The following is a 25,250-nucleotide window of genomic DNA, read 5'->3' as shown; positions in this document are numbered from 1 at the left end:
TTAATGGGAACTTATTTTTACTGTTAGCTACGTGAGGCAAAATAAGTCAGAATGAAGGATAAACTGAAATTCACGGAATTTCAACAACTTCTGCTCCTGTATTTGGATAACTGAAGGTAAACGTCATATTATGCGACTACGCATTACTTTACGGAGACCTTACGAGCTACTAGCTACGTTCTGCCTTAAGAACAAATGGTGCAACCGAATAAAGTACAGAGTTAGTTACAAACTAGCTAGTAGTTACTAAGCCACTAGTGTGGACTTTACTTTCCAATTTAAGAAAGAACTTACGAACGGCTGGTGCAACCCTACAGATTCACACATTATTTTCTTTTTTGCTCAGAGGTTCAGCACACTTATTACCGGAACGAATGCACCCACATTTAGAACTGTAGTAGAAATATTTTCAAATATATTTTTAAATTGACATAATTGGGAAATATTTTAAGGAAATATGAGACTAGGGATAGTTGCAACAATATATATATATCTATATATATATATATATATATATATATATATATATATATATATATATATATATTTTTTTTTTTTTTTTTTTTTTACTGATATAATTTCTCACATTTTGAGGTCTTTTGAGTTGTAACATCTGAAAACATGGACAGTTTAGATGCATTTATTTTGTTAATCAATTTTGCTTGTTTAAAATATTTTAAACCAACCCCTTCCACCAACTCCAGACATTTCATTTTAATCGTATTAATTTAAAAAAGGTAAACAAAAGAAAACATTTTTATTGTAAAACAGCAAAATTATTGAACACATGAATAAAAAATAAAACAAGCTAACAATTAAACAACAGTTTGTGTTAATCACTTTGACAGTTTTGTCAAAAGGGCAGCTAATGTAACATTTTGTTCAGTATTTGTGCAGTAATTAACTACCCTCTCTTTTCCAGTAAATGTTACATATTAAATTGCTAAAGTGAACCTGCTGATGCAGATTATACACTGCTGTCATTTAAAATGCATTAACTTGTTCACAATTCAAATTAGCCACAAGTAAAATTTTGATTTGTTGTTGTGTTGTGGCTAGTTTGAGTTTGCTGCTGTGGCTTATTTGCTCATTTTTTAACACTCACGTGGTTTCAGGTGATATTTCTTCTCTGAAACAAGAGGAAACAGAGACACAAGTGACCAGCTCCTCTCTCTCACACATACTCCATTGTAGACATGATTCACCCTCTGATCCTCTCTGGGTTTTTACTTTACATCTCAGGTAAAACAAAACTATAATTCTATTTAAAAGCATTATTACACTATTATACAGTCTGTTGTTAAATATTTTAAATGGTTTAACTTGAATTCTTTAAGCTATAATTATACTATATACATTAACATCAGTACATGTACAGTTTGTGAGTGTTTTATGTTTTCTCCTCTACATTTGTTCTTGTCTTCAGGTGCTGCTGGAGTTAATAGACTGAAACTTAATATAGCAGTGAAATCTGGATCATCTGGCATTATTCCATGTGTGTATGATAAACAACATAAAGAAAACCGCAAATATTTGTGTCAGGGGACAGTTTGGAGCGATTGCCGTATATTGGCATATGCAAATGAGACAGGAAAATATTCCATCACTGATTATCCAGACCAGAGTATTTTTACAGTGCGATGGGACAGTCTGGAGACCTCAGACTCTGGATATTACTGGTGCGCTGTGGAGATTGGTGGTTATGGCACTCCAGACGCTGGTTATTATTTGTATCTGACGGTAAAATCAGGTAAAGAATATCTTTCAAATTTACTTTTGTTTTTTTTTCTGAGAAACATGATAATGCATTTTATTAAAATAGAATGTAATATAAATATGAAATAATGTAGCTATAAGGAACATTATAAATAATGATACAGTTACAGTTGGGTTAGGTGTGATAGATAGATAGATAGATAGATAGATAGATAGATAGATAGATAGATAGATAGATAGATAGATAGATAGATAGATAGATAGATAGATAGATAGATATTTCTGTACACAACTAAAAAGAACTGAAAAAGGAGAACATGTTAACTGAAGACGGTGACTAATGAAGAACCCATGTTGCACCAACTATTTTAAGTTGCTGAGATACCATGATTGTTCTTCATTTACTGTCGAATCAACATTACTTGTTCTGAATTTGATTCATCTTAATGATTCTGGTTCCTTGGAGTTCATTACGTGAATCGGATCAGAGACCGCTGCAAATGGTGTTTTGATTCACTAAAGTCAAATATATTTTATGTATTTAATCTCAATTTATTAAGCAATGTCTTTAATGCTGACCTTCGATGATCTAATTTAACCATTCTAAGCAAACATATTTAACATATAAAACATTTATTGCTGAAGTAAGAGTGTTGAACTTTCTTCTTCTGCCCTATTCTTCTGTGATCCAGAATGGCTGCACAGCTGAAAGTTTGTTCAGCTGCTCCCTCTGCATTTCCTTTAGCCTGCGGCTTATTCATTTCACTTTTGGTGTGAAGGGGCCTTAACATTTTCCAAAAATAGAACTGTTTTTGTCATTAAAAAAACAAACCATCAATAGATATTTAAACATTAAAGCCTATATATTGACAAATCTAGTCTTTTTGACTGTGTTCAGCTCCTGATGTGTCTGTGGTGAGCAGCAGTGTATCTTGACATGAAGGTGGTAATGTCAGAGTCCAGTGTTTCTACAGTTCTGGATATCAGTATAAACTCAAACACTGGTGCAGATATAAAGATCAGAGATGTTACGCAGTGGGGAGAACTGACACATCCCAGAATTCCAGATCAGTGATGATGATGGGAGAAGATCCTTCACTGTGCTGATGACTGGATTGAGACTTAGTGATTCTGGATGGTTCTTCTGCTCTGCTGGAGATCTGCAGGTTCCTGTTCAACTCAGTGTCAATGAACCCAAACGTGGTAAGATCATAAATCAATTCAGCTACTGTATAAAAACTGTGACACTCTTAATGCACTAAAACTAACCTCATGTTTTTCTCCTTTCAAGCTGTGACAAATATTCCAACAGCTCCACCATCTGACTCTGAGACAGAAATGTAGGTGACATTTTTAACATTTGACATTTTGGGTGGGTGGTGGTCTATCCTTTGAGTTGTAAAAAGATCAAAACAGTCAGTGTTGATTCTTTAATATGATTCTCTAGTGATATATCATTGATTAATACTTCTTTATTAATAATAACTGCAATTCATGGCCTTTTATTTGATGTGATCGCTGTTCAAAGACATTAATACTGGATCTGATAGCAACATATTAATGTGTATATGTGAGAGTATGACTGAGTCGGTCTAATAAAGCATATCTGTAAATATTAGTTTGATTTATATTTTAACAAAAGACTTTCCTTTACTGTTTGCTCTTTTACATGCAATTACAATAAATAGGATTTACTTTCAAGCTTCAACAAAGTTTACAAAACCACCATAAAGGTTTTATGAAAGTGGTCCATATGACTATATTCTAACTCTTCTGAAGCTAAACAATATTTTTTTTTTTTATCTCAATAACACTGAAAGTCTTGGCATCTGCTCTTTTAGCATGTTCAGAAGTATTCAGGAAAGAAGTAGTGATGAATTAATAATTCAGATCTTTTTAATGAACCTGTTGATCATGTTTCCAAATCTGATCTAAATGATTTGTTCACAATTTGGAAGTAGTAGAAGGTTAGGTCCTTTTGTTAGGTCCTTTTTGAGGAAATAAGTGCATGGAGGAGAGCGACAAGTACATTGTTTCCACGTATAAGTCACACAGGTTTGGAATGACATGATATGATTGTTCTTTCATTGTTGAGTGAACATGTTTGTCTTTCTCTTTTTACATTGTTTGAGTAAAATAGTAAACAGTAAGGAGCAGCTGAACTGGGTTGATTTAATATTTATCTCTTCTGAAGATCATTTATCCATCAGAAAAGATGATATAATACTCTGGAGACAATCATTGTTTAGATGCACCTCATACTATGGAAGCCCATTGCAGCCACATATTAAAAGTAGAATTTATGACATAAAAAGTCTAAATTATGAGATAAACGTTATAAAGTCAGACAAAAGTCAAAAGTATAATATAAAAAAGTCAATTATGAGGAAAAGTTAAGATTATGAGATGTCATAACTATGACAAAAAGTCTAAATTATGAGATAAAATACATAATTATGACAAAAAATTAAATTATGACATTAAAAGTATAAAATCATGCTTTAGCAAATCATAATTATGACATAAAAGTAGAATTTATGACATAAAAAGTCTAAATTATAAGATACAAAGTCATTATTAGGACATAAAAGATTAAAATTATGACATAAAATTCAACTTTTATGATGAATATGATATACCAAAGCATTAATCTTCTTATGTGGTGGAAATGGGCTTCCATAATAAACAGCTTCTTTCATTAATGATAACATTATGATCAAACTAAGATACTTGTTTCTGTTTTTGTTCTGTTTCAGGGACAAAAATCACATTTGACAACAGAATGATACGACTGACCAGTCAGAATCAAGTATTCCAGAGGGACAAATAAAATAAATAGTATTTACATTTAGTCATTTAGCAGATGCTTTTCTCCAAAGCGACTTACAAATGAGAATAGTAGAATCAATCAAATCAACATGAGAACAACAGTAAGTGCTGTGTGAAGTCTCACTTATGTCAGTAAAGTGCTCGTAGCAAGGATTTTTTTTTTTTATATAAATACACAAATAGATTGAAAAAGAAAAGAAATCAAAGTAAGTGCTGTAGCAAAGTATGTCTTTAGCATTTCTTTTGAAAATGGCTGAAGACTCAGCTGCTCAGATAGAGTGTGGTAGGTCATTCCACCAGCCAGGAATAGTAAAAAAAAACTAAAAAAAAAGGTCTGTGAAAGTGATTTTGTGCCCCTTTGTGATGGCACTACAAGGCGCCGTTCACTTGCAGAATGCAAGTTTCTGGAGGGCGCATAAGTCTGAAGTAGTGAGTTAAGGTATAGCGGTGTAGAGCCAGCGGTTGTTCTGTAGGCAAATATCAGAGCCTTGAATTGGATGCGAGCAGCTACTGGCAGCCAATGCAGACTGATGAAGAGAGGAGTGACGTGCGCTCTCTTCGGTTCTTGCTGCAGAATTCTGGATCAGTTGAAGAGGCTTGACAGTGCATGCTGGAAGGCCAGCCAAGAGAGCATTACAATAGTCCTGTCTGGATAGAACAAGAGCTTGGACAAGAATTTTTGTGGAATGCTCCGATAGGAAGGGTCTAATCTTCCTGATGTTGTACAAGGCAAATCTGCAGGACCGGGCCGTTGTAGCAACATGATCTGTGAAGCTTAAACAATCATCCATCACCACTCCAAGGTTCCTGGCTGTCCTGGAAGCAGTAATAGTTGATGACCCAAGTTGAATTGAAAGGTTGTGATGAAGTGTTGGGTTGGCACCGACCACAAGCAGTTCCGTTTTTGCAAGGTTGAATTGAAGGTGGTGGTCCTTCATCCAGGCAGAAATGGCTGTCAGGCAGGCTGCAATGCGACCAGCAACCGTCGGATCATCTGGTTGGAATGAGAGGTAGAGTTTTGTGTCATCAGCATAACAGTGATAGGAGAAACCATGTTCCTGAATGACAGATCCTAGTGATGACATGTAGATGGAGAAGAGAAGTGGTCCAAGCACTGAGCCCTGAGGTACCCCAGTAGCAAGATGATGTGACTTGGACACCTCACCTCTCCAAGATACCCTGAAGGATCTACCTGAGAGGTAAGACTTGAACCACTGGAGTACGGTTCCCGAGATGCCCTTCGACATGAGTGTTCACAGGAGGATCTGGGTGTCAAAAGCCGCAGACAGATCCAGCAAGATGAGTACTGATGATTTTGAAGTTGCTTGTGCGAGTCTCGGGTTTCAGTAACTGAGAGCAGGGCAGTCTCTGAGTGGCTACTCTTGAAGTGGTTGTCTGGTGGTTGTCAAGGAGGTTGCTCTGTGTGAGGTAAGTAGACAGTTGGTTGAACACAACTCTCTCAAGTGTCTTTGCTATGAAAGGAAGAAGAGATACTGGTCTGTAGTTTTCTAAAAGTGCTGGATTCAGAGTGGGCTTTTTAGGCAGTGGGGTAATCCTATCCTGCTTAAAAGCTGTGGGAAATGTTCCAGTGTGAAGGGAAGAATTGATCATGTGAGTGAGTGCAGGTACAATTGAGGAGGAGATGGCCTAAAGAAGATGAGTGGGGATAGAGTCTAGCGGACAGGTAGTAGGGTGATTAGAAAGGAAGAGTTTGGAAACATCTGCCTCAGAGAGTATGGAGAAGGAGGGGAGAATTTGTGTGTTTTCCATTCAGATGTTATTGTGAGTGTATTGTGTGGAGAATTGGCCGCTGATGGTTGTTATTTTATGTGTGAATAATGTGGCAAAGTCATCAGCTGTAAGAGCTGATGTGAGAGGGAGGGGAGGAGGGCAAAGAAGAGAAGAGACAGTTTTGAAAAGTGTGCGGGAATCAGCAGATAGATAGATAGATAGATAGATAGATAGATAGATAGATAGATAGATAGATAGATAGATAGATAGATAGATAGATAGATAGATAGATAGATAGATAGATAGATAGATAGATAGATATTTCTGTACACAACTAAAAAGAACTGAAAAAGGAGAACATGTTTTTGAGGAAATAAGTGCATGGAGGAGAGCGACAAGTACATTGTTTCCACGTATAAGTCACACAGGTTTGGAATGACATGATATGATTGTTCTTTCATTGTTGAGTGAACATGTTTGTCTTTCTCTTTTTACATTGTTTGAGTAAAATAGTAAACAGTAAGGAGCAGCTGAACTGGGTTGATTTAATATTTATCTCTTCTGAAGATCATTTATCCATCAGAAAAGATGATATAATACTCTGGAGACAATCATTGTTTAGATGCACCTCATACTATGGAAGCCCATTGCAGCCACATATTAAAAGTAGAATTTATGACATAAAAAGTCGAAATTATGAGATAAAAGTTATAAAGTCAGACAAAAGTCAAAAGTATAATATAAAAAAGTCAATTATGACGAAAAGTTAAGATTATGAGATGTCATAACTATGACAAAAAGTCTAAATTATAAGATACAAAGTCATTATTAGGACATAAAAGATTAAAATTATGACATAAAATTCAACTTTTATGATGAATATGATATACCAAAGCATTAATCTTCTTATGTGGTGGAAATGGGCTTCCATAATAAACAGCTTCTTTCATTAATGATAACATTATGATCAAACTAAGATACTTGTTTCTGTTTTTGTTCTGTTTCAGGGACAAAAATCACATTTGACAACAGAATGATACGACTGACCAGTCAGAATCAAGTATTCCAGAGGGACAAATAAAATAAATAGTATTTACATTTAGTCATTTAGCAGATGCTTTTCTCCAAAGCGACTTACAAATGAGAATAGTAGAATCAATCAAATCAACATGAGAACAACAGTATGTAAGTGCTGTGTGAAGTCTCACTTATGTCAGTAAAGTGCTCGTAGCAAGGATTTTTTTTTTTTTATATAAATACACAAATAGATTGAAAAAGAAAAGAAATCAAAGTAAGTGCTGTAGCAAAGTATGTCTTTAGCATTTCTTTTGAAAATGGCTGAAGACTCAGCTGCTCAGATAGAGTGTGGTAGGTCATTCCACCAGCCAGGAATAGTAAAAAAAAACTAAAAAAAAAGGTCTGTGAAAGTGATTTTGTGCCCCTTTGTGATGGCACTACAAGGCGCCGTTCACTTGCAGAATGCAAGTTTCTGGAGGGCGCATAAGTCTGAAGTAGTGAGTTAAGGTATAGCGGTGTAGAGCCAGCGGTTGTTCTGTAGGCAAATATCAGAGCCTTGAATTGGATGCGAGCAGCTACTGGCAGCCAATGCAGACTGATGAAGAGAGGAGTGACGTGCGCTCTCTTCGGTTCTTGCTGCAGAATTCTGGATCAGTTGAAGAGGCTTGACAGTGCATGCTGGAAGGCCAGCCAAGAGAGCATTACAATAGTCCTGTCTGGATAGAACAAGAGCTTGGACAAGAATTTTTGTGGAATGCTCCGATAGGAAGGGTCTAATCTTCCTGATGTTGTACAAGGCAAATCTGCAGGACCGGGCCGTTGTAGCAACATGATCTGTGAAGCTTAAACAATCATCCATCACCACTCCAAGGTTCCTGGCTGTCCTGGAAGCAGTAATAGTTGATGACCCAAGTTGAATTGAAAGGTTGTGATGAAGTGTTGGGTTGGCACCGACCACAAGCAGTTCCGTTTTTGCAAGGTTGAATTGAAGGTGGTGGTCCTTCATCCAGGCAGAAATGGCTGTCAGGCAGGCTGCAATGCGACCAGCAACCGTCGGATCATCTGGTTGGAATGAGAGGTAGAGTTTTGTGTCATCAGCATAACAGTGATAGGAGAAACCATGTTCCTGAATGACAGATCCTAGTGATGACATGTAGATGGAGAAGAGAAGTGGTCCAAGCACTGAGCCCTGAGGTACCCCAGTAGCAAGATGATGTGACTTGGACACCTCACCTCTCCAAGATACCCCTGAAGGATCTACCTGAGAGGTAAGACTTGAACCACTGGAGTACGGTTCCCGAGATGCCCTTCGACATGAGTGTTCACAGGAGGATCTGGGTGTCAAAAGCCGCAGACAGATCCAGCAAGATGAGTACTGATGATTTTGAAGTTGCTTGTGCGAGTCTCGGGTTTCAGTAACTGAGAGCAGGGCAGTCTCTGAGTGGCTACTCTTGAAGTGGTTGTCTGGTGGTTGTCAAGGAGGTTGCTCTGTGTGAGGTAAGTAGACAGTTGGTTGAACACAACTCTCTCAAGTGTCTTTGCTATGAAAGGAAGAAGAGATACTGGTCTGTAGTTTTCTAAAAGTGCTGGATTCAGAGTGGGCTTTTTAGGCAGTGGGGTAATCCTATCCTGCTTAAAAGCTGTGGGAAATGTTCCAGTGTGAAGGGAAGAATTGATCATGTGAGTGAGTGCAGGTACAATTGAGGAGGAGATGGCCTAAAGAAGATGAGTGGGGATAGAGTCTAGCGGACAGGTAGTAGGGTGATTAGAAAGGAAGAGTTTGGAAACATCTGCCTCAGAGAGTATGGAGAAGGAGGGGAGAATTTGTGTGTTTTCCATTCAGATGTTATTGTGAGTGTATTGTGTGGAGAATTGGCCGCTGATGGTTGTTATTTTATGTGTGAATAATGTGGCAAAGTCATCAGCTGTAAGAGCTGATGTGAGAGGGAGGGGAGGAGGGCAAAGAAGAGAAGAGACAGTTTTGAAAAGTGTGCGGGAATCAGCAGATAGATAGATAGATAGATAGATAGATAGATAGATAGATAGATAGATAGATAGATAGATAGATAGATAGATAGATAGATAGATAGATAGATAGATAGATAGATAGATAGATAGATATTTCTGTACACAACTAAAAAGAACTGAAAAAGGAGAACATGTTTTTGAGGAAATAAGTGCATGGAGGAGAGCGACAAGTACATTGTTTCCACGTATAAGTCACACAGGTTTGGAATGACATGATATGATTGTTCTTTCATTGTTGAGTGAACATGTTTGTCTTTCTCTTTTACATTGTTTGAGTAAAATAGTAAACAGTAAGGAGCAGCTGAACTGGGTTGATTTAATATTTATCTCTTCTGAAGATCATTTATCCATCAGAAAAGATGATATAATACTCTGGAGACAATCATTGTTTAGATGCACCTCATACCATGGAAGCCCATTGCAGCCACATATTAAAAGTAGAATTTATGACATAAAAAGTCGAAATTATGAGATAAAAGTTATAAAGTCAGACAAAAGTCAAAAGTATAATATAAAAAAGTCAATTATGACGAAAAGTTAAGATTATGAGATGTCATAACTATGACAAAAAGTCTAAATTATAAGATACAAAGTCATTATTAGGACATAAAAGATTAAAATTATGACATAAAATTCAACTTTTATGATGAATATGATATACCAAAGCATTAATCTTCTTATGTGGTGGAAATGGGCTTCCATAATAAACAGCTTCTTTCATTAATGATAACATTATGATCAAACTAAGATACTTGTTTCTGTTTTTGTTCTGTTTCAGGGACAAAAATCACATTTGACAACAGAATGATACGACTGACCAGTCAGAATCAAGTATTCCAGAGGGACAAATAAAATAAATAGTATTTACATTTAGTCATTTAGCAGATGCTTTTCTCCAAAGCGACTTACAAATGAGAATAGTAGAATCAATCAAATCAACATGAGAACAACAGTATGTAAGTGCTGTGTGAAGTCTCACTTATGTCAGTAAAGTGCTCGTAGCAAGGATTTTTTTTTTTATATAAATACACAAATAGATTGAAAAAGAAAAGAAATCAAAGTAAGTGCTGTAGCAAAGTATGTCTTTAGCATTTCTTTTGAAAATGGCTGAAGACTCAGCTGCTCAGATAGAGTGTGGTAGGTCATTCCACCAGCCAGGAATAGTAAAAAAAAACTAAAAAAAAAGGTCTGTGAAAGTGATTTTGTGCCCCTTTGTGATGGCACTACAAGGCGCCGTTCACTTGCAGAATGCAAGTTTCTGGAGGGCGCATAAGTCTGAAGTAGTGAGTTAAGGTATAGCGGTGTAGAGCCAGCGGTTGTTCTGTAGGCAAATATCAGAGCCTTGAATTGGATGCGAGCAGCTACTGGCAGCCAATGCAGACTGATGAAGAGAGGAGTGACGTGCGCTCTCTTCGGTTCTTGCTGCAGAATTCTGGATCAGTTGAAGAGGCTTGACAGTGCATGCTGGAAGGCCAGCCAAGAGAGCATTACAATAGTCCTGTCTGGATAGAACAAGAGCTTGGACAAGAATTTTTGTGGAATGCTCCGATAGGAAGGGTCTAATCTTCCTGATGTTGTACAAGGCAAATCTGCAGGACCGGGCCGTTGTAGCAACATGATCTGTGAAGCTTAAACAATCATCCATCACCACTCCAAGGTTCCTGGCTGTCCTGGAAGCAGTAATAGTTGATGACCCAAGTTGAATTGAAAGGTTGTGATGAAGTGTTGGGTTGGCACCGACCACAAGCAGTTCCGTTTTTGCAAGGTTGAATTGAAGGTGGTGGTCCTTCATCCAGGCAGAAATGGCTGTCAGGCAGGCTGCAATGCGACCAGCAACCGTCGGATCATCTGGTTGGAATGAGAGGTAGAGTTTTGTGTCATCAGCATAACAGTGATAGGAGAAACCATGTTCCTGAATGACAGATCCTAGTGATGACATGTAGATGGAGAAGAGAAGTGGTCCAAGCACTGAGCCCTGAGGTACCCCAGTAGCAAGATGATGTGACTTGGACACCTCACCTCTCCAAGATACCCTGAAGGATCTACCTGAGAGGTAAGACTTGAACCACTGGAGTACGGTTCCCGAGATGCCCTTCGACATGAGTGTTCACAGGAGGATCTGGGTGTCAAAAGCCGCAGACAGATCCAGCAAGATGAGTACTGATGATTTTGAAGTTGCTTGTGCGAGTCTCGGGTTTCAGTAACTGAGAGCAGGGCAGTCTCTGAGTGGCTACTCTTGAAGTGGTTGTCTGGTGGTTGTCAAGGAGGTTGCTCTGTGTGAGGTAAGTAGACAGTTGGTTGAACACAACTCTCTCAAGTGTCTTTGCTATGAAAGGAAGAAGAGATACTGGTCTGTAGTTTTCTAAAAGTGCTGGATTCAGAGTGGGCTTTTTAGGCAGTGGGGTAATCCTATCCTGCTTAAAAGCTGTGGGAAATGTTCCAGTGTGAAGGGAAGAATTGATCATGTGAGTGAGTGCAGGTACAATTGAGGAGGAGATGGCCTAAAGAAGATGAGTGGGGATAGAGTCTAGCGGACAGGTAGTAGGGTGATTAGAAAGGAAGAGTTTGGAAACATCTGCCTCAGAGAGTATGGAGAAGGAGGGGAGAATTTGTGTGTTTTCCATTCAGATGTTATTGTGAGTGTATTGTGTGGAGAATTGGCCGCTGATGGTTGTTATTTTATGTGTGAATAATGTGGCAAAGTCATCAGCTGTAAGAGCTGATGTGAGAGGGAGGGGAGGAGGGCAAAGAAGAGAAGAGACAGTTTTGAAAAGTGTGCGGGAATCAGCAGAATTGTTAATTTTATTGTGATAGTATGTGGTTTTAGCATTTAAGACATTTGTAGAGAAAGAATAATGGAGTGACTGATATAAGCTAAGGTCATTAGGATCTTTAGATTTGCACCACTTCCTCTCTTCAGCCCTGAGTCTATAGACCGATGCTCTCCATGAGCATCGGTCTAGACTCAGGGCTGAAGAGAGGAAGTGGTGCAAATCTAAAGTTCCTAATGACCTTCGCTTATAGCCAGGGGCCAGAGGGGGTGGCGCGGGCCGGTCTGGATGAAAGGGGCAGAAGTCTTCTAAGCATCTAAGTATTTTATACCTTTTGTGTATTTTATTCATAAACCCCTGTCAACTTTAATTCTAATCTTAAACATAAAGGTTCCAAATGTTTTTTGTTGTTGTTGTTGTTACCATTGAAGAACCATTTTTGGTTCTCCAAAGAACCATTCAGCGAACAGTTCTTAAAACCCTTTTGTTGTTACTGTTAAGAGCATTTTAAAAATCTAAAGAACCTTTTGTTTGATGGAAAGTTTCCATAAAGGTTTTTAAGAGTGGCCATTGAAAATATGATATTTAATCTTCATATTTCACTCTGACAGAGAGGGGTCACATTAGAGAAGAAGAACATTTCAACAGCACCAGTAATGCAGTGAGTATTTTACATTCAGAAAATTCAGAATTCAGAAATCGTCAGAAAATAATCTAAATCTGTGTTTGTTTGATGCAGTCACCCTCTGAAAACCAGATGACATCCAGTCATCAAGTCTTCAGTCCTATCTGTAGACATTTACTGAGATGCTGATTGCAAATTAATGATAATCAAATGTGTTTATTCACAGTCTTCTGCCTCAGTGGATGACAGTTCAGTGTTATACAGTTCTGTGATCTTTCATAAGGCATTTGAATGTTCTGAATGTGTCAAACAGTCTGTTTGTCCAATTCAAAAGAGAAACTTGTTTGTAAATTAACACACTTTTTTGCATTTCCGTCATTTGACACAGAAATTACACACTAATGGTTGTGAAACTTGAGATTCTTACCACTGATCATGTTTATTCACAGAGTTTATCATCAGTGGATCCAGAGGGTCATGTGATCTACAGCTCTGTGAAAAAAACCCGCAAGACTGTGAGTTTATAACATACACACCCTGCTCCTTCTTAATAAAGTTATGAGCAATTCAAAGTAAATCACTGTAAATTAGTAATAATTCATTATAATTCTATTTCTACCATTTCAGTTTTAAACGTTAACTGCCACCGTCATTTTTGAACATAGACATGCAAATGCACTATCCAAACCTTGAGTCTCAGATCTTTCCAACGATATTTGGATTGTAAAGAGTGCAGTAAATATTGTAATATGAAACATGACACCACCCATTAGGGGGAGGAGCCTGTTAAAAGGATTTAAAGGGATAGTTCACCCAAAAAAAGTCATTTATTCACCCTCATGTTCCAAACCTGTATAAATGTCTTTCTTCTGCTGAACACAAAAGAAGATATTTTGAAGAATGTTTGTAACCCAACAGTTGTGGCCATCACTGACTTCCATAGCATGGGGGGGAAAAAATACTACGGAAGCCAATAGAGCCCCACAATTGTTTGGTTAATTACCCCTGTAAAGAACCATTTCCATCATAGCGCAAAGATTAAGAATACTGAGGGTTTACGCTTTCAAATGATACCTAATGATGATTAATAAAATATGTGATATAATTGTCAATAAAAAGAGCACCAAGAGATGAATAATTCCAGTCTTGCATAGAAATGCATTTAATTTCTCTGCATCTTACAGGTACATTAGAGTGGATTCTTGACCAAATGGAGTACAAAGACGACACATCAAGACTTTAGAAAGAGCTGCAATCTTCGTGTTTCTTTTCATGCAAGTCCAAATTAGGCCTTCATAAAGTGTAGGGTTACATAAATGCAGTTTTGTTAGTTAATTAAAAAAAATGTTATTTGACTTTTTATATATTTTTTCTTTGTGTGTTTTTTTATTATTTTAATTGCACAATAAATAAGGACATAACATTCTCTGCATTAAGTTGCTCATATTTGTCCTGTATGTGTAGCGCCATCTGCTGGCGAATTTTATCTCCATACCAGTTTTACAATGTACCTCTTTATCTTCTCAAATTCATATCAACATTTTTTAAATGCAATTTTTAATGCATCATTCATGATGCCTTGACCTGTTCAATAATCATCTCACATGTGTGATGTTCGCATTGTAACATTTTAACATCTCAGTGAAGTTTTAGGTTTTTCTTTTTGTTCTGATGTGAAACTTCCTGAACTTTTTAAAGGTTAGTTCACCTGAAAATGAAAATTCTGTCATCAATTACTCACCCTCATGTTGTTCCAAACCCGTAAGACAAACAAAAATCTTTTAAATGAAATCAGAGAGCTTTCTGTCCCTCCATTGACAGCTCAAAGGTAGTCAAGACATCGTTAAAGTAATCCATGGGCTCTGTCCCTCCTAGTCCAGTCCTTCAGAGGCTTGTAGTCCTCCTCAGCATTAAACTCTAGAATGAGACAGTCTAGTAATAGCGCATGGCTACGTCATAACTGTTTCAGCACCTCAGAAAAATACTGTTTAAACTTTTTTTTTTTTTTAATACTTTCTATTAATGCAATACTGTGAAAGAAAGTGCCAAATTACTGGCAGTTTAGTGTTAAAGGATTAGTTCACTTCAGAATTAAAACTTCCTGATAATTTACTCACCTTCATGTCATCCAGTTAAGATGTTTATGTCTTTCTTTCTTCAGTCGAAATGAAATGGAGGTTCAAAGGGCTCTACATGATCCCAGATGAGGAATAAGGGTCTTATCTAGCGACATGATCAGTCATAAAAAAATAAAAAATAAAAAAAAGGAAGTAAAGGGAAATCTACTGTTAGAAAACTTTTTTTTCTTTTCTTTTTTTTCCATTGGGCATTTGCAAAATCATACTGAGATATACATGCCTAGTTAATACTAATTCCTTCATCATATTTGGACACATTGAATGATTTTAAGCAGCTTGTGTATATTCTGTTCTGCCTGGTTCGTGATGCATGAAGCACAACATGTATAATATATAACTATAATATATTCCTTTTTATAAACTAAGAGTCAATAAGCTGTGAGGCCTTCAGCTTTTGTTTATGTGTTTTGTACATTTTATGTATATTTTTGCTCATATTTCTTTAGTAAGTGTTGTACTGTAAGGCTGTCCCTGTCCTTTGCTTCAAGTGCATGTTTAACTAACATTTAAACAATACTCCTGTGTCAAACCTCTCCTGCATTTAGCTGTTTAAGTGTGTGTGTGTGTGTGTGTGTGTGTGTGTGTGTGTGTGTGTGTGTGTGTGTGTGTGTGTGTGTGTGTGTGTGTGTGTGTGTGTGTGTGTGTGTGTGTGCGCGTGCACAGGAATGGTCTGCGATGTCTCTTCTGACTACAGTTGCATCAGAAATAGGAACGGCTCATTATCAGAAGAAGGAAGTCAAATGTTCATTTCAGGTTCTGTCTTTTACTCACTCTGTCGGTCATATGGCTCTTCCTCCGATGCTCTTTGGTGTTTTACTTTACACTGCAGGTAAGACACAGAAATTACATTCTACCCTCAAAACATGCTTGTATGTTTGTTTGTTTTTAAATAAACTACCTTGTCCTCCTGTTGTTTCTTTATATTATTTGATTTCACTTCCTAAAAAGACACCGCAGGGTGAGCAAGGAGTACTTCATATATTAAATAGTATAATCTACTTTACAGCGCTGAGACTGTAAAGTAGTTTATATCCTGCTGTGTAAGACTTGAACACGAAGGAAATTCTGTTTTTTAATTTCATGTTGAATAAGAAAGTTTTCAACAGATTTAAACATTTCAGTAACCACAAGATAACTACACTGATTTTTGATAGTACATACATTTTTGAAATGACAACATTAAAATAAATCAGAAAATAAATCATATCATAAAAAGAAAGTTCTTAACACAAATTTAACATTTCATTTGATGTACTCTTTATCTCACTATTCCTAAAACTACGATTCCTCAGACTATACCTGAACACATTAATATAATATAATATAATTGTAACTGATGCAGAAACTTGGGAAAATGAGATCCAGGCAGATGATAAAGTTGATGAAAAATTATTATTCATTACAATTAAATTTAGCCTCACACGCAAACTTTAATTGATAATGAAAATACTTAATAAAACCAAAAGGTAAATTAACAACCATAAAGAAGCAGTCAATAGTTAATAATAAAACTTAGAGTATTGTAAAATTTAGAGTATTGTATCCAATAGATGAAGATCAAAAAGAGCAATAATTAAGACGTTTGCAGATAAGAGACAAGAAGTAGAAGCCAAGGAGAGAAAGGAGGGAAAAAGCTGAATTATCAGTGACTTGGTCAGCTTTATACCATGAGCATATAGGGAAATTCACATCCCACTCAAATTTATGTTTTTGTTCTAAAAGAAAAGGTTAATTTCACCCATTACGTCATCTACTGGTCCAGTGTCAAAAATAGAGATAAAAGTTGTTTTGACCCCCTTTGGGAATTTTGCAAATCTTACCCTTTTAAATGTCATCAGGAAAAATAACAGACATATTTTGATCAGATTTCAAATTCAAATGGTTAATTCTGCAGGCGTCCAATGTCTAACCACAAACGTGTCAGCGTGACCTGTCACACTTGAAGAACAATTGAACATAGCAATCATACTCTTAAATATAAAATAACCATAAGGGTACAATAACAAGTAAATACTTGAAAATATGATAAGAATTAATATATAAAGTATTAGGACATAAATATATGAAAGCAAAATTAAAACTGATAAATCATAAGCCATAAATGATTAAAAATGAATATTAATAAAAGTGCATGAACATGAATATTGACCATTTCGGATCCATCAGTAACGATACGGGACTCATGGTAAGATCCATATGCAGCTTTATTGAAGTAAGCGTGGTCGTACAGGCAGAGTCAAAAAGGAGCAAACAGGAATAGCAAGGGACAGGCAGAATTATAGTCAGGGTGCAGGTAGTGGATCGAGGCAGGCAGATAGCATTCACAGAACAGCAGACAAGGCAAGGATCAGGACAGGCAGCAACGGGTCAATAACGGGTAACAGACAGGAACGGTAACTACAGGCAGACAGGATATAAACGCTCGGAATTGCACACAAGGTAAACAAGACTTAGCGATCAGGTGATGAGTGTGTGAGTCTTTTATAGTCCAAGTCATGTGCAAAGCTGTATGTGGCGACTGGTGTGGAGTGTGAGCATGTGACTGGCTGGGAGGATGATGGGAATTGGAGTCCGGGAAGTGACAGGAACTGACGGTGATCGTGACAATAATATAATATAATATAATATAATATAATATAATATAATATAATATAATATAATATAATATATAATATATAATATAATATAATATATTAAACTTAGAGGCCCCTTTTCCATATTTCACCTACTGTAAATTCAACACTAAACAGATTCATATAAATAAATTAAAGCAGTGGTTTGAGAAATAAACTGTAATTTACAGTAGAATTTTGCCGATGTGTGTGTTTGTGTCTACAGGAACTCTGAGCATGAAGACATTAGATCATGTAACTGTGAGAGAAGGAGAAACTGTTACAATCCCGTGTCTGTATGACAGTCAGTATGAACTGAAACCAAAATACTGGTGTAGAGGGTCACCTTGGATTTCTTGCACAATCACAGCCCGTACAAACGATACAGGGAAATGGACAATAACTGATTATCCAGCACAGAATATTTTTACTGTGAAACTCAACAATTCAACATCCTCAGACTCTGGACATTACTGGTGTGCTGTGGAGATTGATGGAAAACTAGATGATGGAAAACATTTGTATTTAACTGTTAAACAAGGTAAAAACTTTTTTTTTGTTTTACTTTTGTACTACATAGATACCTGTTTAGATTTAACAAAATATTTAATTCAAATTGTTGTTGATGTCTGTGTGTTCAGCTCCTGATGTGTCTGTGATGAGCAGCAGTGTATCTGGACATGAAGGTGGTGATGTCAGTGTCCAGTGTTTCTACAGTTCTGGATATCAGAATAAACTCAAACAGTGGTGCAGAATTAAAGATCAGAGATGTTACACAGCAGGGAGGACTAACACATCCCAGAATCCATCAGTCCAGATCAGTGATGATGGGAGAAGCTCCTTCACTGTGCTGATGACTGGACTGAGACTCAGGGATTCTGGATGGTACTTCTGCTCAGTAGGAGAGCTGCAGGTTCCTGTTCAACTCTTTGTTCAGAGGGACAATAAATATAAAATTACAAGTAAGTCCTTTATTTCATTTATCTTGTGAAAAAAGTATTTAATTGACATAAAACATAATGCTTTTATTTATATATGAAATTATAATAAATAAATTTTTAAATTATAATTTATTTTGTTGTGTTTTATTATATCAAAATAATAAAACATTTATAAATATTAAATCACATTTGTGAACCCGTTGCAGAATATGTAAAAATGTGAATAATATTTACAAAATAAGAGAGATCATACAAAATGTTATTTTTTTTTTAGTACTGTCCTGAGTAAGATATCCATTTTTTCACTCTGAGGACAACTGAGGGACTCAAACACAACCAGTTTGTACTTAATTTATATCCCAGGAAACATACAAGTATCTTCTGTTGCTTCCAAAGGGCAGTAAAAAAAGATATTCCAACAAAATAAGGAAAATTTGGACTTCATCCTGTTCAAAAGTTTTCACCCCCTGACTCTTAATGCATTATGTTTATTTTCTGGAGCATCAGTGAATGTTTGAAACTTTTTTAATAGTTGTGTTTGAGTCCCTCAATTGTCCTCAGTGTGAAAAGATGGATCTCAAAACCATAGTCTGCTGTAAAGGGTTCAAATATGCAAAAGATGCTGGAAAACCGAAGAATCTGCAGGAGCTGGAGGATTTTTCTGAAGAACAGAGCTCAGTTTAACTCAGGACAAACAAGAGACTAAATTCCGCTATTTTTTTGTCTTGTGGACTATATGTAAACATCTTTTATGTAAAATATCTTACTCAGGGCAGTAGTAAATAAAAAATAACATGCATTATGTATGATCTCTCTTATTTTGTTAAAATCATTCACATATTCACAGATTCTGCAAGAGGTTCACACACTTTTTCATGCAACTGTATATACTATAGGCCTATAATATATATATATATATATATATATATATATATATATATATATATATATATATATATATATATATATATATATATATATAATGGATAAAGATTGATTGTTTAATAAACATAATAAACGTTCCCATTGTATCCTGTATATTGAGATGTGCAACTGCATCTGTGTATCAAATATTAGCCTACATTTTTTGGTAACACTTTAGATTACAGCCCGGAAAATACTGCATAATTACAACTAATTTACAGCGTAACTTTCGATAATTATAGTGTACCTATAAAGTAAGTACATGTAGGGGAACAATATGTAAAGTCTTAGGAATAAAGGTGTAACAACCAGGAAAATAACAAATTATTTACATTATAAGTATTTTAGATCTAAGGGGTACTTATACTATAATGATAGACAATCTTACGTTTGGGAGCATTTTAGCGAGAAAGTGCACTGATTAAGTTGTTTCAAGGCAAGTAGAAAGAACTATTGCAATCTTTTTTAATCCATGGGGAAATATACTCTTGTTTCATGTAGTTACAGGGTAGGCTAAGTGATTAAAAAAACATAAACAATCTGTTATCACTGCCTCCGAAACCTTTATTGAAAAGTAACTTGATTAAAAACAGGTCTACAACACTTAGGCTGGGTTCACACCGCAAGCGGCAGCAGAGCGGAAGCAGCGCGTGAGCGTGAACTGCAGCTGCAGAGACACACGAGTATTCACACTGGAAGTGTTTGTACAGCGTCACAGCAGCGGCTCGAAGCTGCATATAAAGTGAGCATTTCTTTACAAAGACAGCTATAAATGTGTTTTTATAATTGGTCATTGTTAAACTTGATAGTCTTGAAAGTTTGTTAACATTCAAGGTGTACAACACTCACATATAAACGTAAAATAAATAAAAATAAATAAATAAAGGCCTTGTGTCATCCATTGCTGCACACGAATGAGGTAAGCTTTGTGTTTTACATCATCTGACGCATGAACATGTTTACAAGACTGCAAATTCGGCGAAAAAGACAGCAAACTCGGGTTTGATTTGGATATGCAAGAGCCTACATTGCTGTCTGTGTAATAACTAAAATAATGTTTATATATCATCTTTTCTGGCTAGTTTAGTTTAGTTTTCTATAATATACTATACTTTAACCCAAACTGAATAATTAAAGACAAGTTTAAATGAGTAAATCTTCTATAAATATTTTTTAATATTAATTTTCTTTCCTGACATACTTCAATTCTTGTTAAAACACACTAGATATGCTTATTCTGTGCATATTGAGCACTTTTTTGTGTGAAATCATATTTATTTTGTCCATCAAAGGTGTACTTTCACTTTAACCCTTAAATGCATACCTTGGGTCTTTTGTGACCCGGGACGTCATTCACTACCCTCCTCCTCGTTCATTTTTTAAAGTTAGACATCAACCTTCTTGGTATTCCTCAATCAATTCATTATAAAGAATATAACAAGAAGAAAAAACATAAAATTATAAAAGAATGCTTATTTTTTGTATTCATTTTTTGTAAAAATTGTATAGGGTCGCCAACGACCCGAGGTGTGTATGAGTGTACATATACTTTTCTGCACAACAATAATTGAATCTTCGACTCATTCAGACAGAAAACGAAAAAATAACAACATACTGCCGTCTCTGTTATTCTGTCTAGTTTGTTTCTCGTTATAATTATCTGATATTATCTGTGTATTTTGTTCTGAGCATTAATAAAAAACAAGTTCATGTGATGATGTGAGTATGGTATTTATTATTTTATTTAACAGTACATTAACAACATGCTAACGAAACATTTAGAAAGACAATTTACAAATATCACTAAAAATATCATGTTATCATGGATCATGTCAGTTATTATCGCTCCATCTGCCATTTTTCACTATTGTTCTTGCTTTCTTACCTAGTCTGATGATTCAGCTGTGCACAGATCCAGACATTAATACTGGCTGCCCTTGTGTAATGCCTTGAACATGAGCTGGCATATGCAAATATTGGGGTCATACATATTAATGATCCCGACTGTTACGTAACAGTCGGTGTTATGTTGAGATTCACCTGTTTTTCTGAGGTCTTTTAAACAAATGAGATTTACATAAGAAGGAGGAAACAATGGAGTTTGAGACTCACTGTATGTCATTTCCATGTACTGAACTCTTGTTATTTAACTATGCCAAGGTAAATTCAATTTTCAATTCTAGGGCACCTTTAAAGTTTAAAAATTTTGTAAATATTTGATATTTTTCTTACAAAAACGTATCATTTCACTTCAGAAGACATTGATTCATCCATTGGTGTCGTATGGATTACGGTAGTTATTGCTGTATGTGTCGCTTGTTCGACTTTTAAGAACACATGAAGTTGAATTATAAAGCGTTCCCAGATATTATTTATTTTTCTAAAAAATATATTGGTAACACTTTACAATAAGGTTCATTAGTTAAACATTAGTTAATGTATTAACTAACATGAAGTAACCATGAGCAATACATAGGTTACTGTATTTGTTAATCTTTGTTAACGTTAGTTACTGAAAATACAGTTGTTCATTGTTTGTTCATGTTAGTTCACAGTGCATTAACTAATGTTAACAAGATTTTAATAATGTATTAGTAAATGTTTAAATTAACATTAACAAAGATTAATAAATGCTGTAAAAGTGCAGTTCATTATTAGTTCATGTTAACTAATGCTAACTAATGAACCTTATTGTAAAGTGTTACCAATATATTGAATGAGAGCCATAACTAGACATAATTTTCTTTGTTTGTGTTCATCTTAAGAAGGAAAGTCGTACACATCTCAGATGAGGAACAAGAGGAGGAGGAAGCCAAGCAAGAGAAACGAATAAGAAGTGTTGTAACTTTAAATCTGTTTTGAAATAAGTTGTTTTTCAGATAAAGGTTTCCGAGTGATAACAAATTGTTTAAGTTTTTTTTAATTACTTACTCTGTAACTACATGAAACAAGAGTGTAACAAGCACCACTTTAATTTACGGCCCGCAATGTCATACCCTGTAACTACATAAAAGAAGAGTATATTGCCCCATGTATTAAAAAAGATTGCAATAGTTCTTTCTACTTGCTTTGAAACAACAATCAGTGCACTTTCTCGCTAAATTGTTCCCAAATGTAAGATTGTTGTCTATCATTATAGTAAAAGTCCCCCTTGGTTCTAAAATACTTATAGTGTAAATAATTTGTTATTTTCCTGGTTGTTACCCCTTTATTCCCAAGACGTTACATATTGTTCACCTATAAGTTACACGTACTTACTTTACACTATAATTATCAGAGTTAAATCAACTCTGCTCAGAGAATATATGGTCCCTCTATAGAGTTAAAATAACACTGAAACAGAGCTAAAATTAATGAGATAATATGCTGTTTGTGGAGTTGTTTAATCACATCTTGAGAGATTTAATGTCTTTTATCTTCAGTTGATTTCATCTAAGGCTGTGGCTGGAAGTCCTTTGTAGTTATTGTGTTTCTCTTCAGTGATTCTGCTTGTTAACAGCAGGTGTTCATCACTAATGCTCAATCATAATTTAATCACTTAATTATCTCTTTAACTCTGCTTCAGTGTTACTTTAACACTATATATAGAGGGACCATATGTAATCTGAGCAGAGTTGATTTAACTCTGGGGATTTTGCTGTGTACTCTGTAAATGTGTTGTAATTACGCAGCACTTTCTGGGCTGTAATCTAAAGCGTTACCCATTTTTTAATATAAGCTATTTATCATATTTAACTGATGTTTTTCTTTTTGTCCTCCAAACTCAGCTGAAAGTGACAGAAGCTCTGATGATGCTGATCCTTCTTCGTAAGTTAATCTCTGAAAGCTGAATTAATCACTAAGAATGTTAGATAATGATCTCACTGTAGTTAGAGGTGGAAAGATTTTGCTGCCTACAGATTTAAAAATGGACTTTTCTTTATTATGTTATTGTTATTTTAAACCCAAAATGATTCTATTTGTAGTAACAGCTCTATACGTGAAAACCACCAAACAAGTAATGATACAGAGGTTACCTCATCTGAACACAGGGACGGGATTTTTCTGCTTCCCTGGACTGCTGTGCCGCTACTTCTGCTTCTGATGCTGGTTTTGGTGATCTGGAGGATTATACAAAAACGCAGTCAGTTCAACATTTGCCTATTCAATTCAGAGCAATATTCCACTGCTAATGCCTCAAATCCAATTTCACAGGATTTATTGCAGGAGATGGTCGCATTACATTACCTTTTGTGAAAACTCATATTTTAGTCTCCGTGAATATTATTTTTTTAATTTGTATAGTAGTCTGTCTAGAAAAAAAACCTTTTACATTTTTAATATGATTCTTCCTGTTCTAATGCGATTCTTCCTGTTTTAAGATTTGCCCACACAAGGACCAGACGTCTGCTCTGAGGTGTGTTTAGGCCTTGAAATATCAGACATACACCATCTAACACTGCAACATGACTTTACATTCATACCATCTCAATAATCTTACAAAGTTCTGTTTGCGCTCCTCTTGTACAGACAGAAACCACTGTGATGTATGAGGTCTTCAAGAAAGTAAAGGACAATGAACAAAAACAGCAGGTCTCTTTATGCCCAAGCAGGTGATCTCACAAATTTTTCTGTGGAAATGTAGGATCTTAATGATTTTAATCACTAGCTTCATCTTGTGTTTTATTAAATCATTCTCAGAGCCATCCTCCTGACCAAGATGAAGTGATCTACAGCACTGTGAAACGTCACTAAGAGCAGATGATCTCTGACACGCTGGCGATTCACATTATGCATATTACAATCTCAAGTAATAGCATCTTTGTCTGTTTTACATCATGTAACTTTTCCTTTAAAGCCACAAAGGATGTGAGAAAGAAAAAGAAGAACTTTCAGCAGATGTTTTAAAATGTGTTGTTTGCAGATTGAGAGGTCATGGTTGTGTCAGATTATCGTATTAACTAGTAAGGGTTTTTCTACAACTGCAAAATGTATGTTTGCAAAGGTACATTTTCTTCTGCTTTTCTAATTTTATTCTTAATCGATGTGTGACGTAAAGCTGTTCCGGTCAGTTCTGGCCAGATTAAGATTTGTCACACCACTCCAGAAAAACCGGAAGAAATATACATTCACTTGAAAACTAATTACTCAGTATTTGGCTTTTTTTAATTAAGGATTTGTTTTTTGAGCTGCGAAATATTTTAGCATTATTATCATTGATTGTGTAAAAAAAACATGTTCTGCTGTGAGCCATTTTTAGGCTGATTTCCTCAAGAACTGTATGTGAAATGCATGAGAAATGTTTCAATCTGTAAATCAAGAAATATTTTGATTAATGCAATGTATGTATCATATTAATGCATAAAAAATAAATATGGTGTCTAGTTATGGCTCTCATTCAATATAATGTTATGGGATTTTACTCATAGACCCAGCCTTAGATGAAATCAACTGAAGAGAAAAGACATTGCATCTTGACATCTCATCCACAAACAGTTTCACCAGCTTCACTTACTATCCAGACTGACTTTATTTCTGTCAAATGTCTACAGAAGTTCTTAAGAGAATTAACACGGGTTTAGATGTTGATGTTTGGTTGAAAATGTTTTGTTTGGGTGATCAGTGATCATGGTGATCGGTGTTGACTCTTGAATTTTGTTAAAGGAATAGTTCACCCAAAATGAAAATTTGATGTGTATCTGCTTACCCCCAGGGCTTCCAAGATGTAGGTGACTTTGTGTCAAATGATGATAACTCCTTAAAATTTAAAAACTTAAAATTTTTAACTTTTGTGGAGTTGTTTAACCCTCCTCTGATGAGATCTTGAGAGATTTAATGTCTTTTATCTTCAGTTGATTTCATCTAAGGCTGTGGCTGGAAATTCATTGTAGTCGTGCTTGTTAACAGCAGGTTTTTCAGTGTTTGAAAGAACGTTTCAG

General features: G+C 35.7%; 1 pseudogene; it reads left to right on the top strand.

Moving 5' to 3' along the window:
- Positions 1-24,685, top strand: LOC137002685 (polymeric immunoglobulin receptor-like; annotated as a pseudogene).
- Positions 24,686-25,250: the final 565 nt, after the last annotated feature.

Source organism: Chanodichthys erythropterus, chromosome 16, assembly GCF_024489055.1.
Source record: "Chanodichthys erythropterus isolate Z2021 chromosome 16, ASM2448905v1, whole genome shotgun sequence".
Lineage (NCBI taxonomy): Eukaryota > Metazoa > Chordata > Actinopteri > Cypriniformes > Xenocyprididae > Chanodichthys > Chanodichthys erythropterus.
This window is presented reverse-complemented; position numbering and strand designations above follow the sequence as displayed.